The 16,440-nt window shown below is 42.7% G+C and overlaps 1 protein-coding gene across 10 annotated transcripts in view; it reads right to left on the minus strand.

Annotated features, from left to right (window-relative positions):
* The window catches only part of Zfx (zinc finger protein X-linked), a 48,586-nt gene extending 39,627 nt beyond the window's left edge, over positions 1-8,959 (minus strand). For 3 of the 10 annotated variants that reach the window (XM_063280179.1, XM_006257030.5, XM_039099945.2), the window contains exon 1: positions 8,636-8,959. The gene's annotated coding sequence lies outside the window, so the exon portion shown is untranslated. The other 7 variants (XM_063280177.1, XM_063280178.1, XM_039099947.2 and 4 more) reach the window with 4 other exon arrangements.
* Positions 8,960-16,440: the final 7,481 nt, after the last annotated feature.

The following is a 16,440-nucleotide window of genomic DNA, read 5'->3' on the forward strand; positions in this document are numbered from 1 at the left end:
ACTTAGGAGGCAGAGGCAGGCAGATCTCTGTGAATTCTAGGCCGGCCTGGTCTACAGAGTCAATTTCAGGATAGCCAAATTAACAGAGAAACCCCCTTAAAAAAATTGTAACTATATAATAGCACCTGCCTGGGAAAGTAATTATATGATACTATCAATTGGGGCTCTATTTCAAAGATGTTAAAATGTAGGAAGTATATTTCAGAATCTATAACATATGATCACAAGAGCTTAGCAATGTTGTAAAATGAATGCACCATGCTGTTTATAAAAGATAAAATAGAAATTTAAAGATTGGTATAGGTCTTTTATACAGCTGCAGAGCGCTTGTCTGGCTAGCATGCACAAGGTTGTGCATTCAGTCCTCAGCACCATTTGCGGGAGAGGTGGCTGGTAGCACCCAATTGGCTTACAATTGCAGAGGCTGAAGGAAGAAGAATCTCAAAATCTCGGACAGTCTGGGCTAGAGTGAATTCAAGGCCAACATGGGCAACTATGTGGAAAAAAATTAGCAATTAAAAAACCAGGACTGGGGGCTGGAGATGGCTTGGTGGTTAAGAGGACTCACTGTTCTTCCAGAGGTCCTGAGCTCAATTCCCAGCAACCACATGGTAGCTCAAAACCATCTGTAATGGGATCCAATGCCCTATACTGGTGTGTCTGAAGACAGCTACAGTATACTCATATATAATAAATAATCTTTTAAAATAAGGACTGAAGAGGCTGAGGATAGATGTAGTCAATTTGTTGGCCTAGCACATATGAAGTCCTAGGTTCGATCCCAAGTATCACATCCATAGTGCTATCTAAGACTATCAAAGAACTTGGCATAACGGAATATGTCTATAATCTTAGCATTCTGGATACAGAGGCTGGAGGATCAGAAGGCAAGAGTTATTCTTGGTTATATACAGCTAGTTTGGCAACAGCCTAGGACACATGAAGGGGAGAAAAGGAGGGAGAGAGTAAAGAGACAGACAGCTTGGCGGAAGAACGCTGGTCTAGCATGTGTTAATCACTAAATTTAATCCCTGACAGCACCAAAGCAGGTTCAGGGTGGAGGGACAGAGAACAAATGAAAAGAAAACTGGGTTTACAATGGCAACAAAGATAACAAACTGAGATTAGTGTTTCCAATAGAGTTAAAGGCAAACACAATAAAAATCCAATAAAATAATCCTTTAAAAAATGAACAAGTTAAGATTTAATTATAAAGCTAGCATCATGAAATCAAGGTGGCAGTGATAGAACTAGCCCAACAGGTCAATAGAAACAGAAACTAAAAGCAGATGTGGGGCCAATGAGGTGGCTCAGTGGTAGAAGGCACTTGCCATCAAGCCTGAGACCTGAATTCAATCGCCAGGACCCACATGGTGAGAGAAATGATCCCTGCAGGTCCTCGTCTAACCTCCAGACACAGCCCCGCGAATATACACAGAAATAAATGATGCAATGAAAGTTTAAACAAAATTAAATGAAAACATGTACAGATGTATGTAATGCAGTAATACCTCAGGGGAGACAGACTGAACTGAGAAATGCAAAAATAAATGAGATCCCTGCATCATCACCAGAGAAAATTTTCCAGATAAACTGTATATGAAAAAGCACACAGCCAGGCAGTGGTAGCACACATTGTTAATCCCAGAACTTGAGAGGCAGAGGCAGACAGATCTCTGAGTTCTAGGCCAGCCTGGTCTACAGAGTGAATTCCAGGACAGCCAGAGCTGCACAGAGAAAACCTGTCTCAAGAAAAAAACAAAAAGAAAAGGAGAGCAAGGTATGATTACCTTTAAGAATTTCTAGAATACCACACGCACACACACACACACACACACACACACACACACAGAGAGAGAGAGAGAGAGAGAGAGAGAGAGAGAGAGAGAGCGCACAGCCCAAAAACCAGCTACCTTCACATTAAGAACTCCAACACAAAAAGTAAACAAAGCTACGAGAAAAGCCACAGAGTAGGAAGATACTTTTAGCATATATAATCACAAATCTTTAAGATCCACAATATAAAAATATCCATAAACCATAAGAAAAAGGCAACAGTCCAACACAAAAGTTGATCAAGGACGTATGCATAAACAATTCCCAGAAAACTCAAATGGCCAGTAAATCTGGAGAAGCAATTCAGCCAACTCTAATAGTAACCAAAGAAATGGAAAATAAACACAGCAAGGAGATCGCATTTATACCCAACAGATTAGGAAAACAGCAAAATCTAATCTTTTAGCAAGGAGATCGCATTTATACCCAACAGATTAGGAAAACAGCAAAATCTAATCTTTTGGCAATGTTCTGGTGAACTAAGCTCAGAAACAGCTGGTGAGAGTGTCAAATGAAATGCAATTTGGTGTTTTGGCAATTCCCAGTAAAACTGACAATGCACAGACTTCCTCAATACAGCAACTGCACTTCTACTACAAGGGGAACAACTGTTTGAGGATGCTCACGACAGCACTGCTGGAAATTGCTCAAAACTGCCAACAGCCTAATGTGTCCCCCATAAAAATAAATAGATCGGCATTTTTATATATTGAAATACAGTATTAGTAAGAGCTTCCTTAGCACCCAAAAGGACCTTGCTCTGATACCCAGTACTGCTTGTCCCCCAAAAGTATGAATGAACTACAACAGTAGTTTTCAAACTTTTTGGTTTCAGGACTCTTAAGCTTTCAAAATGACAGAACCATAAGATGTTTTTTATGTCACTCAGAGAAATTTAAACTAAGAGTACAGTATAATGGCACATGCCTGCCACCTCAGGACTTGAGAGGTTAAAAGCTTGATTACCAAGTTTCAGGCCCCTCTGGAACTGGGGCAAGATCTTGTCTTTTGTTTTTAAACATTTAAAAATATTAATTCATTAAAAATTTTAAGCATGAATAACATTTTACTATGTTAAGTTTTTTAAAATTGAAACTTGTTTTATTTCTGCAAATCTAATGACTCACTTCACAGAGGAAAGATAAATTCCAACTGTTTCTGCACTTACTCAATTATGACATCATAAATCATGTACTCTCTAATGCCTGAATAATATACAGGTGAATGTGGATAAAAAGGGCAAGTGACAGCATTATGAAGCTAATTCTGACCTCATCAGCCTCCTCTAAGACCATTAGGGACCTGGAAGAATCCCTGTAGCACATTGGAAACCAATAAATTGGATCTTTAAAACTATGTTTGGTACTCTCAGGAGGTGATGGCACATCCCTTTTAATCCCAGCACTCGGGAGGCAGAAGCAGGCAGATCTCTGAATTTGAGGCCAGCCTAGTCCACAGATCAAGTTCCAGGACAACCAGGGCTACACAGATAAACCCTCTCAAAAAGCATGCATAAATAAACAAACAAACCAGCAAACAAAGCATGTTAAATATATACAACAATGCACTATAAATAAAGTTAAGACGCATAAGGCAATACCTGATATTACTTTAGTTACATACATATTGAACAATGGTTGCATGTAGAAAAGAGGAATGTGGCTAAAGGGGATGCATCCTTGAAGTTGTAAGCTGTGAGAGCATTTCAAACATCGCAACAAACTAAAATTTGTCAACTCAATATTTACTCTTTAACAATTCTGAAAAACTTCATAATTAAAACTTTAAACAAACAGCTATATACATTAAGGCCATTTAGTTTCTTTAAAGTGTACTTCCTGCGGAGCAAAAAAACCAAAGTTTTGGGGGTTGGGGATTTAGCTCAGTGGTAGAGCGCTTGCCTAGCAAGCCCAAGGCCCTGGGTTCGGTCCCCAGCTCCGGAAAAAAAAAGGTTTTAAGATTACATGGATTTTTAAAAATGCTGTCTGGATAAAGAATTTGGCAGGAATAGGAGCAGGTTGGCTATATTCCAATCAAATCTGGGGCAAGTATAGAGGTTACTCAGCACCTGGGTTTGACCTGTTGTCCTAACAAGATAGGTGTGCCTTAAAATGAATATCCCTTGGTCAAAGAACATACAGGATAGATAACTGAATTTGAATAGCTGGAAACTATTCAACAAATCAAATTTACTGAGCCCAATAATTTAGATAATTGTTTGGGAAGATGATGATCATATGCCAGGTACTGCTTGGGGACAAAGACAAATGAGAACCTGTGTCTACATTCTATTGAGAAGACAAACATACAAACATTCATTAAAACATTAAAGATTAAATGCTAAAGATGTCCACATTGTTCATGGAACAAAAAATAACAGCTCAGGAACACGGATGGTGTTAACAACAGAAAGAGTAAGAAATGGGAGTTGTTTGGGGACCCTGAGCTTTAAAATAATCCTATAAATAGTACTGGTCATCTATGTGCTGGATAAGTCTGTTTGCAGCTATGTTAAGACACACTAGACACCTCAAATGCTGGATTAGACACTAGATATGTGGGTATGGTAAGAGACATTGAACTAACAGAGAAGATTCCAGAGAGAGAAGCTAACAGATAAACCTTGAGGGAAACCCCACCATAGGAGAAAGAAAAAGCAGAGTGTATGAAACAGAACATACTTGACAACATTAGCATGTGGCTGAAATTTCCTGACTTGGGAATTATTGGCTTTAGTAAAAGGTGAAGTGGAAAGTTACAGGTGAGGTAAACAAAAGAAAAACAAAAAACGTGTAAGGACAGGGAAAGGAACCAGCAAAGTTACAAGAGACCAAATTAGGCAAGGTTAATGCCAGCACTCAGAGGTGAGGTCAGCCTGGCCTACCATAATGAGTTCCAGGACAGCCAGGACTATTTACAGAGAACTCTGTCTCAAACCAACCAAAAAGAATGGACAGAGCTCCATCCCAAAGGAGGCAGGCCACTGTGTGTGCAGACACCAAGGCTAGATAGAGGTAGGGCATTCCTTATACAGAGACAAAAGGCAAAGTGAAATGTATGCACGGAAAAAACTCAAGACTATGAAGAGACACTGACAACCAGGTAACTGGCTAGACTTTCAGTTAGGTTTAAAAAAGGGAGGGGAGGGGGCTGGGGATTTAGCTCAGTGGTAGAGCGCTTACCTAGGAAGCGCAAGGCCCTGGGTTCGGTCCCCAGCTCCGAAAAAAAGAACCCAAAAAAAAAAAAAAAAAAAGGGAGGGGAGGACTCTAAGCCAGTTGTGGGGATATGCATGCCTCAGGAAGCTGAGGCTGGAGATTTAGGAGGCTGAGGCTGAGGCTAGCCAAGCTACTTAATAAGATTTGGGTCTCAAAACAAACAAAAATTATATCTTTGATGAGGATGAAGGATTTCAGGGGCCTTTTAACTGTTTTTTTTTTTTAGTTTAAAGGTGAATTGCCACTGTGCATAAGCATAATTAACACCTTATCATTAACAATGTTGAGAGACTAAACATTTTCAAGCAATGGAAGGGGAAATGTCTTTGAAAGAATCTGAGAGCAGGTTTTTTTTTTTTTGAAAAAAGGAAATTGCAAAAACAAAAAAAATCACCATCTACCTTTTTACAAAGAACCACTTAACTGTACCAATTAAACTTAAGAACTTCACACTGTATATTATGCATTCTGACTGCTCTCTGCCCCCCACCCAAGAACTGCATCTTGAAAGTCTTTTTAAAGAGAATTTTTAAATGTGATTTTTCTTTTTAATTCTGACCTCAAACTCACAAAAATCCCCCTGCCTCCTGAATGCTGGAGTGAAAGGCATGTGCCAACACCACCAAGCTTAAGAAAACTTCTTTAATTAAAGTTTGCCATGGCCTCTAGGAAAACCACTCTTCAGGAGCAATATTTCCAACCTGTTGCTGTCTTCAGAAGAGAAGCCACTGAGAGTGAATAAATGTACAACTGTGAAGCACATTTCCCACATAAGCATCTCGATAAGTCAAATATTAATCAAAAATGCAGGAAGGCTTGCTTAGCAAATAACCTTTTTCAGCCTCTCAAACAAAACTCTCAGCAGGGAGAAAAACAGATTGCAAAGGGCAGCTGAAGGCCACTGCTTTTCAATAACCATCCTTCCAAACCACTTTACAAAACTGACTTCCTAAAAAAGTCATCATGGGAACACTCGTACGTTCTCATCTTCTTCAAGAAGCACCAGTCTTAATTTTCAATAATGATAAATGAAATTATAGGAAACTCTACTGTTTACTAGAGAAACAACAACTCTGAGCGAAACGTTATTTACAGCGAGTAGAGAAAAAGGAGCAGCTAACGAAAATGATCATTCAAAAATGTAATAAAATACTTTAAAGGGGTAATAAAATCTGGCTTCTGACCACTCTTTGTAATTACCATCACTATGAAAACACTGGTCAGCCTATACTACAATCTACTTCTCTCAAACTTATTCTAGCCCAACCGAGCTGATAGCTATCAAGCACAGATCCGGGTGTTGTCGTCATCCTTCGAGTCTGAGGGCTCCCCCACTGCTTCCCCACGGAGGATAAGCCCTTCCACCATTCACTCTGCAACCCATCTTTCCAAGCCTCCTGCCTATACTATTCAGTTTAGCTAAACAGTAAATATTTAGCGTTCTCTAAAGAAACTTCACCCTTGAAACGCCCTTTGCCTGTCTGGGCCACCACCTAAAAACACCAGGCTTGGAACCTCAAAATGCCACTTATTTCAGAAACTCATTCCTGATGCTTCATAAGGAAACCATGCGTCCTCTGAAACCCCACAGCAACTCGGTTGTAGCTTTCGCGCGGCACTTCTTACATTTCAACATTTGCTCTTCTACCTCTGAACAACAAGCCTCCTGCAACCACCTCCTACAAGAACCTCCTCCTTAGCATCTAGCACGGCTAGCATGGGATTACCAGAAAAGTTGTGCGGGGTGAGATCGAAAGAACTTTCAAGGGTGGAATTCCACTCTAAAAATCTCACAAACTACCACAGCGAATAAACGAACGCTAGATAATAATCACATTACATTGTTCGATAAGAAAATAACTTTCTGCCCTTTAATCTTCCTCAAGAAAAAAAAAAGAATATACTAAAATTTAAACACAGCGTCCCAAGAAACTTATTTCTACAGAAAGGAACACAAAAACTTCCCTCCGATACTTAGTCTTCCGCTTTCGTAGGATGCCTTTTCCCCCCTATTGGTCAAAAGAGTGGTGAGAACTTTCCCATCACTTTTCTTTCTTTATTCACAGACTCGTGAAAGCAACGATTGGCGGAGAACCACCGCACCAGGGTCACCCTAATGGCCATGTCTACCTCTGAGGAAATAAAGTAATAATAAAATGTCTCCGGCTCCACTACTGCCGCCGCTGCAGATCAACCTGAAGCGGCAGCAAGCGCCAGGGAAAGGCTCGAAGCCCCGGGGCAATACGGATGAGGTGGCTCCGGCGCCAAGACAGCCGCGATGGCCGCCTGCGGCAGCTGAGTTGAAATACAGCGGAAACAGCAGCCAGTCACGGGGCTGTGGGAGGCTGGGCAGGAAGGTGGCGCTGCCGCCAAGCGCCTGGAATCCAAGTGCTCATCATGGCGACGAGGGCAATGGCCGCCATGGGGAGCGAACACGCCCCTGCGCGCACACTCGACGCCGCGCCCGGGCTCCGGTACCCGTAGCCAGCGCCGCCGCTGCCCGCTCTCACACCCCCCCTCACGGGCTGTAGCGGAATTTTCTCCTCAGACGCCGCCTTCAAAATGGCGGCTCCCCCTCCCGGCAACCCCCTCAGTCGTACCCTGCAGCAGGCGCCGATCGTCCGCCATCTTGTCCCCCGTCCCTCTTTCCCCCCCCTCGCCGATATTTACATAGCGAAAATCGGCCCGGCCGGCCTGCGGCCTTCACCTCATGCCTGCAGCCTTAGCCTCCTCGTCAGGCCTCGCCCCCGCACGGTGCCCCGGGTCGGCCGCGTCGCCCACCTAGGACCCCTCAACTGCCTCCCCAACCGCCGGGCAACACTGCCCCGGCGCCCGCCCGTTTGCAGAGCGCGCCTCAACCGCCGTTCTGAACACCCGGGCGCCACCCCGGGCCTAACTGCGGCCTCCTCGGGGCCTGCTCGGCGTCGCGCGCCACGCCGCCCGGCCTAGCGCGGGAGGGCGCCTTGCGGGCCGCCGACCAGGCCGAGACCAGGCCGCCGCGCGCGCACTAGGCCCTACGGCCGCAGTGGCACCCCGGACTCACCGGACAGTCGTGCGGCGGTCGGCGACGGTGGCGGGTGCTGCAGGCCGGCCTTTCTCTGGAGCACTGGGCCGGGCTCCGGCTGGTGGGGCGGGCGGAGGGAGGGAGGAGGGGCCGAGCTCGGAGCTGACAAAAAGCGGCCCAGCTCCCCGGCACGGGCCCGCCGTCAGCACGTCACGTCACCGCCGGGGAGAGAGACCCAGGAAAATGCGGAAGGATAGATGGGCCCCCTCCTCCGCCCGGTGGGTCCCTCTGACGCCCCGGGTTGGCACCGTTCACGCCCCGCAACCGGGGAGCCCCGTGGCCTCGCTGCGGCGGGGTCTCGGGCGGCCTGAGTTTCCGTGACAGCGCCCCCCTTCTTTCCACCTCCGCGCTCCCGCCCGCCACCGCTGCCACACACACGCCGCTGCCACCGCCGCCTCGGCTGTAAAGTCCGCACGAGGCCGTGGTCCGCCGACCCCGTCGAGAGGCGGGAGGCCCGGGCCACCCCCCACCATGTTTGTGGGCCGCAACCACCCCCCGGGGGCCTCCAGGGAGACCTACCGCCTCTCCGCGAGGGTCCTGGCCTGAGGCGGTGGCTCGAGTTGTTTGCAGGCCCTCAGACCCCCCTCCCGCCGTAAATGTGTGTGTGTGTGTGTGTGCTGTGCTGTGTGTGTATGTGTGTGTGTTTTCATCCCCGGTGCCTGGGGATGAAGATAAATTTAGCAACCCTCGCCGTCCCCTGTCTTCCCTTAAAAAAAACAACTTTGAAACAAAATGAAAATGGGCTTGCCAATTTGAATGGTGCAGGCAAAGTGTTGTGGGGGGGGGGGGCAAAAACAACTACCAACTACCGTACTTTTTTTTTTTAATAAATAAGCTTTCTGTCAGGAAGCCAAATTGGTCTTTTTTTTGGAGGGGGGGTTACATTTTGAAGACTTGCACACTGCAGGGAAGAGAATTTTTAGTGGTATAGAAACTACACGTGTGTTACACTGGAAGTGTATGAATTATAACTTTAATGTATGTTTCAGTAATAATACTATACATTCTACTATTATCTGGAAGTTTTTTTTTTAATAAGATTCTTAAGTCTCTGAAACTTTAAGACGATAGAGAAGGGAAAATTTCCGATTCGACAAAATATTTATAAACTTAAAAACAGGAATTTTGTGTTTTCCTCTGTCTAGATTACTACGTTACATTTTCTTTTTCCAAGACAGGGTTTCTCTGTGTAGTCCTAGCTGTCCTGAAACTTGCTTTGTAGACAAGGCTGAACTTAAGAGATCTACCTGCCTCTGCCTCCCAAGCGCTAAGATTAAAGGCATAGGCCACTACCGCCCAATTATTACATTTCTATACTGGACTGGGGGCTAAAACAATATTAAAAAGATACTAGGAAAACGTTAAATCATGTAGTTTGTACATTAATGTAGACTCTAACATGATATAACTTGTGGTGTACTAGGAGGATGTAAGAATGTTTGGGGATATAGTCCAGGCTGACAATTTCTTCCCTCAGCCTCCCAAGTGCTGGGATCACAGACATTTTTAAATATCAAAAAACAAAGATGATAAAGCAAATAGCAAATAGTGAATGTCTTTAAACGTGGAGGTTATGTATTTTAATGCCAAATATGTAAATTGTTGTGTCAGACATCTTACAATCATAAAATTGTTTTTAAAAGGGAGATGAGCATGGTAACTCAAACCTGTAATCTCCACAATCCAAAGGCTAAGTCAAAGAGGATTTTGGCAAGTTTCAGGCCAGACTCTGCTTATTGGGTAAGAGTCTGTCCAAAAAAAAAAAAAAAAAAGAAGAAGCAGGGGGTGGGAGGACTCTTTAGGTAGAACTTATACTGAGATTGGAACAGAAATGAGCATGGACCCTGGAAAGAATGCCGTAAATCTGTGATGGGTTCCATCCATCATTCCCTCCCTGAGGATCTACTAGAAATCTAGCAAATCTATCTAATAATCAGATAGTAATTTTCTTGTTGGGGTTTTAGCTTCCTGCCATCAAAAAAAAGTCTTTCAAATATAAATGACAACATTTTCACCACTTATAGGAAATTCGAGCTATGATACAGGGTATGTCCACATGAAAATAAAACTAAGCAAGAGTGCTTCAAATAGAGAAATGAGAAAAGGTTGGGGGTGGCATATGCCTTTAATCTCAGTACTCAGGAGTCGGAAGCAAGAAGAAAATCAAGAGCTCAGACCAGCATGGTCTTCTCAAAAAAAACTTGAAAAAAAAAGTTGCAGGCAGGCTCTGCATTTTTTAGATGTTTCTAGAAACAAAGAAGGAAGGAATCTTTGCAGTCTAAGACTTGAAGAGCAGCCTCACTTCGAAAAAGTATGGGGGGGTGGGTTATGGAGTCATATTAATACAGTTTATTTAATGACAACCTGTGTTTAAAGTACTTTCTAAGGTCCTCTACTTAATACTAGGTTTGGCCAGAAGGGAATCTACATTATCCACACAACCATAAACAGCAGGTTCAAAACAGAAAAACCAAATGTCAGCATTCTGGTCAGGTTTTCCCTTGTTAACCACCAACTCCTCTAGCAGTTGCTAAGCACTTAAGAAGAGAGTGTTCGAGGAGAATAAAGAAAGATGCTGCTTCAATTTACAAGATCACACAAGTTATTGGGTATTGACAGTGTCAAAGAGCCCTTTGTGATTACTTGGCATATATAAAGAAACTTTGACAGGAAAGGGGAAAGAAAGGATGGCCTACTTCTGATGCTTAAATTAGACATATTTCTATTAAAGTGCAATGAGAATCCTATCGATGACTTCAGAAATAGAATCAAGTATTTTTTTTTAAATTTTCATGACACGAAAGGTAACAGAGATATATAGCTCAATGTGTCTATCATGTGCTAAGTCCTGGATTTGGTAGCCAGCACTGCATCCAAAAAGGAGGAGGAAGAGATAGTGAACTATCATTAAAAAGCTACATCATTTATGAAAGTATGCTCAAACCTCTAGTGTACCTAAGATTACTGAAAAGCATTTCTGGTTTTTTTCCAAATTTACTTATTATATATAAGTACACTATAGCTATCTTCAGACACACACCAAAAGAGGGCATCGGATCCCATTATAGATGGCTGTGAGCTACTATGTGGTTGCACTCAGGACCTCTGGAAGAGCAGTCAGTGCTCTTAACCACTGAGCCATCTCTCCAGTCCCCAAGCCTTTCGTAATCAAGCCTTGGGTGATTAAGCATTAGACACCTCTTGCTTAATTTCTAATAGTGTTAATGACTATAGAACCTTGGGTATCAATTCTCTGCCTTCCGGATAAAATGGCATGTAGATTTTTGGTGAAAGGAAGCAACAAAGATGCAAAGGTTACCCTTACAAAACATTTTTGTTGTTTTTGTTTGTTTGTTTGTTTGTTTGTTTGTTTGTTTGTTTGAGACAGGGTTTCTCTGAGTAGCCCTGGCTGTCCTGGAACTCGCTCTATAGACCAGGCTGGCTCCAAAATCACAGAGATCCACCTGCCTCTGCCTCCTGAGCGCTAGGATGAAAGGTGTGCACCACCACTGCCTGGCTTGCAGAACTTGGAAAAAGGAGGCTGTGTAGAGCGATAAAAACATTCTTGAACTCAACATGATGCTGCAGACTTCTAATCTCAAGCAATGCTGAGGCTGAGGCAGGAAAGTGCTGAATTAAGACCAGCCCAGGATACATGGGTAGACTCTGTCTCAAACACCTAACAAAAATACAGTCTTAAACTGCTTTCATTTTTCTCAGCTAAGTAAACACAAAATAAGAGGAAATTTTATCTGAAGAAACGGAGAGCAGAATATTCCAAAAGCCTATATTAGAAATATAAAATGACTGACTTCAAAGCACTTAATAGAATTTTGACAGTATGCTGATATGTATTTGTTCCTTCAGAGCTGTTCATGTATGTTTAAAAAAATCCAGTCAATTTTGGAAGTTTTTTTTTTTTTTTCCGGAGCTGGGGACCGAACCCAGGGCCTTGCGCTTCCTAGGTAAGCGCTCTACCACTGAGCTAAATCCCCAGCCCCTGGAAGTTTTAATAACAGAATTTCTGACATATTTATATATGCTTGAACCAGAAGCCACATGAGGCCTTTGGATCATTTCCCCGAGAAAGATTAGTTCAAAAAGATTTGCACGGGTTGGGGATTTGGCTCAGTGGTAGAGCACTTGCCTAGCAAGTGCAAGGCCCTGAGTTCGGTCCCCAGCTCCGAAAAAAAAAAGAAAAAAAGAAAAAAAGGAAAGATTTGCACTCCACAATGGTCACTAGTAGGAATCCAAACAAGATGGTGTATTTCTGACTTATGATTAAATACAGACTTTCTTGAATAAAGTTGTGATGATGCATTTATTTTATATCCCAACATTTAAATTTTTTAAAATTTCCCCTAGGGAAGCTATATCTTTATCTGAGCATGCCCTATAAAAATTAACCACTTGTCTGATATTTCATACTTAAGTATACTTAGCATGAGCAAGTTGCATGTTCTGAAGAGTTCAGTTGGATACAATTAGTGCCAAATAAGAATTTTTAAGTCTGCAAGCTGTATGCCTTCCCTGAGGAAAATAAGTGCAAAGTAATGATTGAGAAGAAGGTGAAGTTTCAAGCAATGTTTTTCATATGAATCATTAGTTGAGTAAGATACTGTATAATTCCCAAAACTCACCAATGGGCAGATTGTACCTCAGGGAGTATAAATAACAGGACACAGCAGACCGAATAGCTCCATTGAAGAGGGAAAAATCAATACAGTGGCCTAGAAACAAACAGCAGTAATCGGGAACACCCCTGGTGCCAGCGTTCAACCTCCACTGTTTTCCACTGAAGAACTCAGGGCTCCTCAGAGAAATTACTGAAGACCAGAAAAGGACACAATGAGCCAGGACACCTTCTCCAGGAAAGCAAGAAAAGAAAGTGGCCGACTTTAATAATAGTGTGTAGAAAAGGTCTTGGGGACCAGTTCAAAGAGTCCGGCTGGCTAAAGTTCAGAAAAGGCGAACATCTGAAGGATACTAACTTCTACGGATCGGAATGTACTGGATATGGTCATGAATTTATGAGGCCTTAAAAAGATCAGTTAATGGCGATGCTTGCACAACTTGGAATAAATGTAAAGAACTAGTAACTACAATTGAGCTATATCCCCAGCCCCTGTTTTTTTGAGATAGGGTTCCACTATATTGCCTAGGCTAACCTGGAACTTAACCTGCCTGTCTTTACCTCCTGAGCTATGCTATCTATCAGGTTCACCACCTTAAAATGGTGATTTTGATGGTATGCAAATTATATCTTCCTTTTTTAAAATGATCACGTTTGGAGAATGCTAAGGGACCCACTCATTACTTTGAAAGCTAGCGAAGGGAAACATGAAGCACTTGCCCCATAAGAACTGTTCCTCCAATTGACTAAATGGTTCGCCAGGGAACTCTTTAAGCAGAAATATTCCCACTAATATTCAAAGAACACTTGATAAAATTAGACTATCCCCATTTTGTAACCACCAGGCTAATAATAGATCTTGGCAACAATAGTCAAGAGCTGCTAAGCAAACGGCCTACCAGATGTATACCCCATGATGGACATACATTGCCGATTCACAGCAAACACAGAGGACAAAGAAATAGAACAAAGAGAAGTCTGTGATGTGACCAACAACATATAATTATTAAAAAAGTCTAGAAAACAAGCGGTCTGCTTTCTCCTACAAATTATAAACCATCGAGGAGAAAAACAAATCTGGTAACCAGCACCGGGGAGGTAGAGACAGGAGGATCAGGAGTTCAAGGTTATCACAGCCTACATAGACCAGACTGGACTACATAAATTCCTATCTCAAAAACAAAGAAGAAAAAAAGAAGTTAGAAAAACCTTGAAAAGTGGGCTGGAGAGATGGCTCAGAGGTTAAGAAAAAACAAACAAACCTTTAAAAATGCCAACTAATGGGGCTGGGGATTTAGCTCAGTGGTAGAGCGCTTACCTAGGAAGCGCAAGGCCCTGGGTTCGGTCCCCAGCTCCGAAAAAAAAGAACCAAAAAAAAAAAATGCCAACTAATTGCAACGAATGAACTCCAATTGTTTCTTGGTGTCATGTTTGTTTTGAGACAAGGTCTATGTAATCCAAACAATCTTCTGCCTCTGCCTCCTGGGTGCAAACCTTACAGCCATGCACCACCATCCTCAGCGTTTTCATTTCAACCTTGACTCAAACAAACAAATCAAAGTACATTTTTAAAAATTTTAAAGGAGTTGGGGTGGGGGGCTGGAGAGATGGCTCAATGGTTAAGAGCACTAGTAGCTCTTCCAGAGGTCCTGAGTTCAATTCCCAACACCAATTTAGCAGCTAATAAATATCTGTAAGTCCAGTTCCAGGGTATCCAATACCCTCACACAAACATGAATTCAGGAAAAACAAAAAATATGCAATAAAATACAAATAAATTAATTAAATTAAAAACTGATGAAAGAATTGGAAAAATAATGATATACAGCTTATAGAAACAGATTATGCATTTGTTTAGGTATGATGATATCATTTAGAGATACAAGGCCAAAATATTTTCAGGTAAAATGACATACTATTATGGGTGGCCTTCAAAAAAAAGCATGGGGTGGTTTGGAATGAAACAAAGACTGAAGGTAAAGTGAGTGACTAAGTGATATTAACAGAGGGGAGCATGACCACACATGGTGAAGCTGAATGACAGACAAGAAAGGATTTCTTAAATTATTCTCTCTCTCTCTCTCTCTCTCTCTCTCTCTCTCTCTCTCTCTCTCTCTCTCTGTGAGTGTGTGTATGTGTGTGTGTGTGTGTGTGTGTGTGTGTGTGTGTGTGCATTCTTTTCTTCTTTTAAGACATGGTTTTACCTTCTTTTAAGACATGGTTTTACCATGTAGTCTTGGCTAACCTGGAACTCACTATGTAGTTCTGGCTGTCCTCAGTTCATGGGAAACCTCCTGCCTCAGCCTCTCATTTGCTGAGATTACAGATGTGAATCCCCAGACCTGGCTTTAAATTTTCCATAGCAAATTTAAACCCTATATGCATATGTATACAAAGAAGAGAGTTAGCTTCCAACTTCAAAGCATCTTTGACGCAGGCAAAGCCATTGCATATATCACTTTTCTATGGACCAATGAATATTGCTTATGACAAAAACGATCATCACGCTTAAGCAATTAAGTGACTAAAACTGTACTACTTATTACTAAGCAAGCCATTAGTGATGGGAATACAGCTCAGGAATAGAGGGCTTACCTGTCACCAATGAAACCCTAGGATCAATCTCCAACACAGACAGAACAAAAAGGAAGGAAGAAAAAAGGGAGGCAGGAAACAGTAATGTTTTCCAAATGTGTAAGAGACCACTTTGGTAAAGAGGAAGAAACCTGGGGCCCATCTTGCAGAAACTCTAGACAAGCAATGAACTGGAGCCCCAGCTTCTGAATTTGTTTCAGGGTCTCATTAGAAATTCTGATCTACCCTTGTATAGTAGTGCACATGTCTTTAATCTCAGCACTCCAGGGGCAGAGGCAGTGGATCTCCGTGAGTTTGAGGCCAGCCTGGTCTGTGTACTTACTTCCAGGTTAGCCAAGGCTACAAACTAAGACCTTGTTTAAAAAAAAAAAAAAACAAGAAGGAAGGAAGGCATACTTGAAACACTTTGGAGGTAGGAGCAGATCACCAAATACATAGTGAGATGGTTCACTGATTAAGAGTACTAGTTGCTTTTCCAGAAGAGTGGATTCAGTTCCCAGCACCTACATAGAAACTCACAACCACTTGTACCATAGTTCGGGGGGGGGGGGGGACAGCACGCCCTCTTCTGGCCTCTATGAGTATTGTGTGCCCATGGTACACAGACACACAAACACCCACACATATAAACTGAAATACCTCATCGAATTTTCAATTCAGCCCAATGATTTTTTTTCAGGACTTATAATTTGGTCTGGCTTGGTTTGATTTGTTGAGACAGACAAGGGTCACGTGATTTTGGCCCTGAATTTTTCCCAGGCTGGCAAAAACGTCATGATCTTCCTGCCTCGTCCTCTCCTGAGTGCTGGGATTCCAGGTGTACAACACCACCACCCTCCCTCATTCTCTCGAGTGCTACACTGCAGCTCGAGCAACATGCCAGATATCCAAGAATATTTTTTCCTTTCCACAACCTCCTCACTGACCTTCCCAAGGGCAAACACCGGATCTCTGTTGTTCCTTTTGCCCAGGGTTGTATCACCCCTAACACTAAAACAATGACCGGAAAGTAATGTGGCAAGATAGGCTGTAAGTGCAAATGCCTGCTGCTTAATCACGGAAGGCTTGATTACCAAATGCTTTCAGTGATTGAGAT

Source organism: Rattus norvegicus, chromosome X (assembly GCF_036323735.1).
Source record: "Rattus norvegicus strain BN/NHsdMcwi chromosome X, GRCr8, whole genome shotgun sequence".
NCBI lineage: Eukaryota > Metazoa > Chordata > Mammalia > Rodentia > Muridae > Rattus > Rattus norvegicus.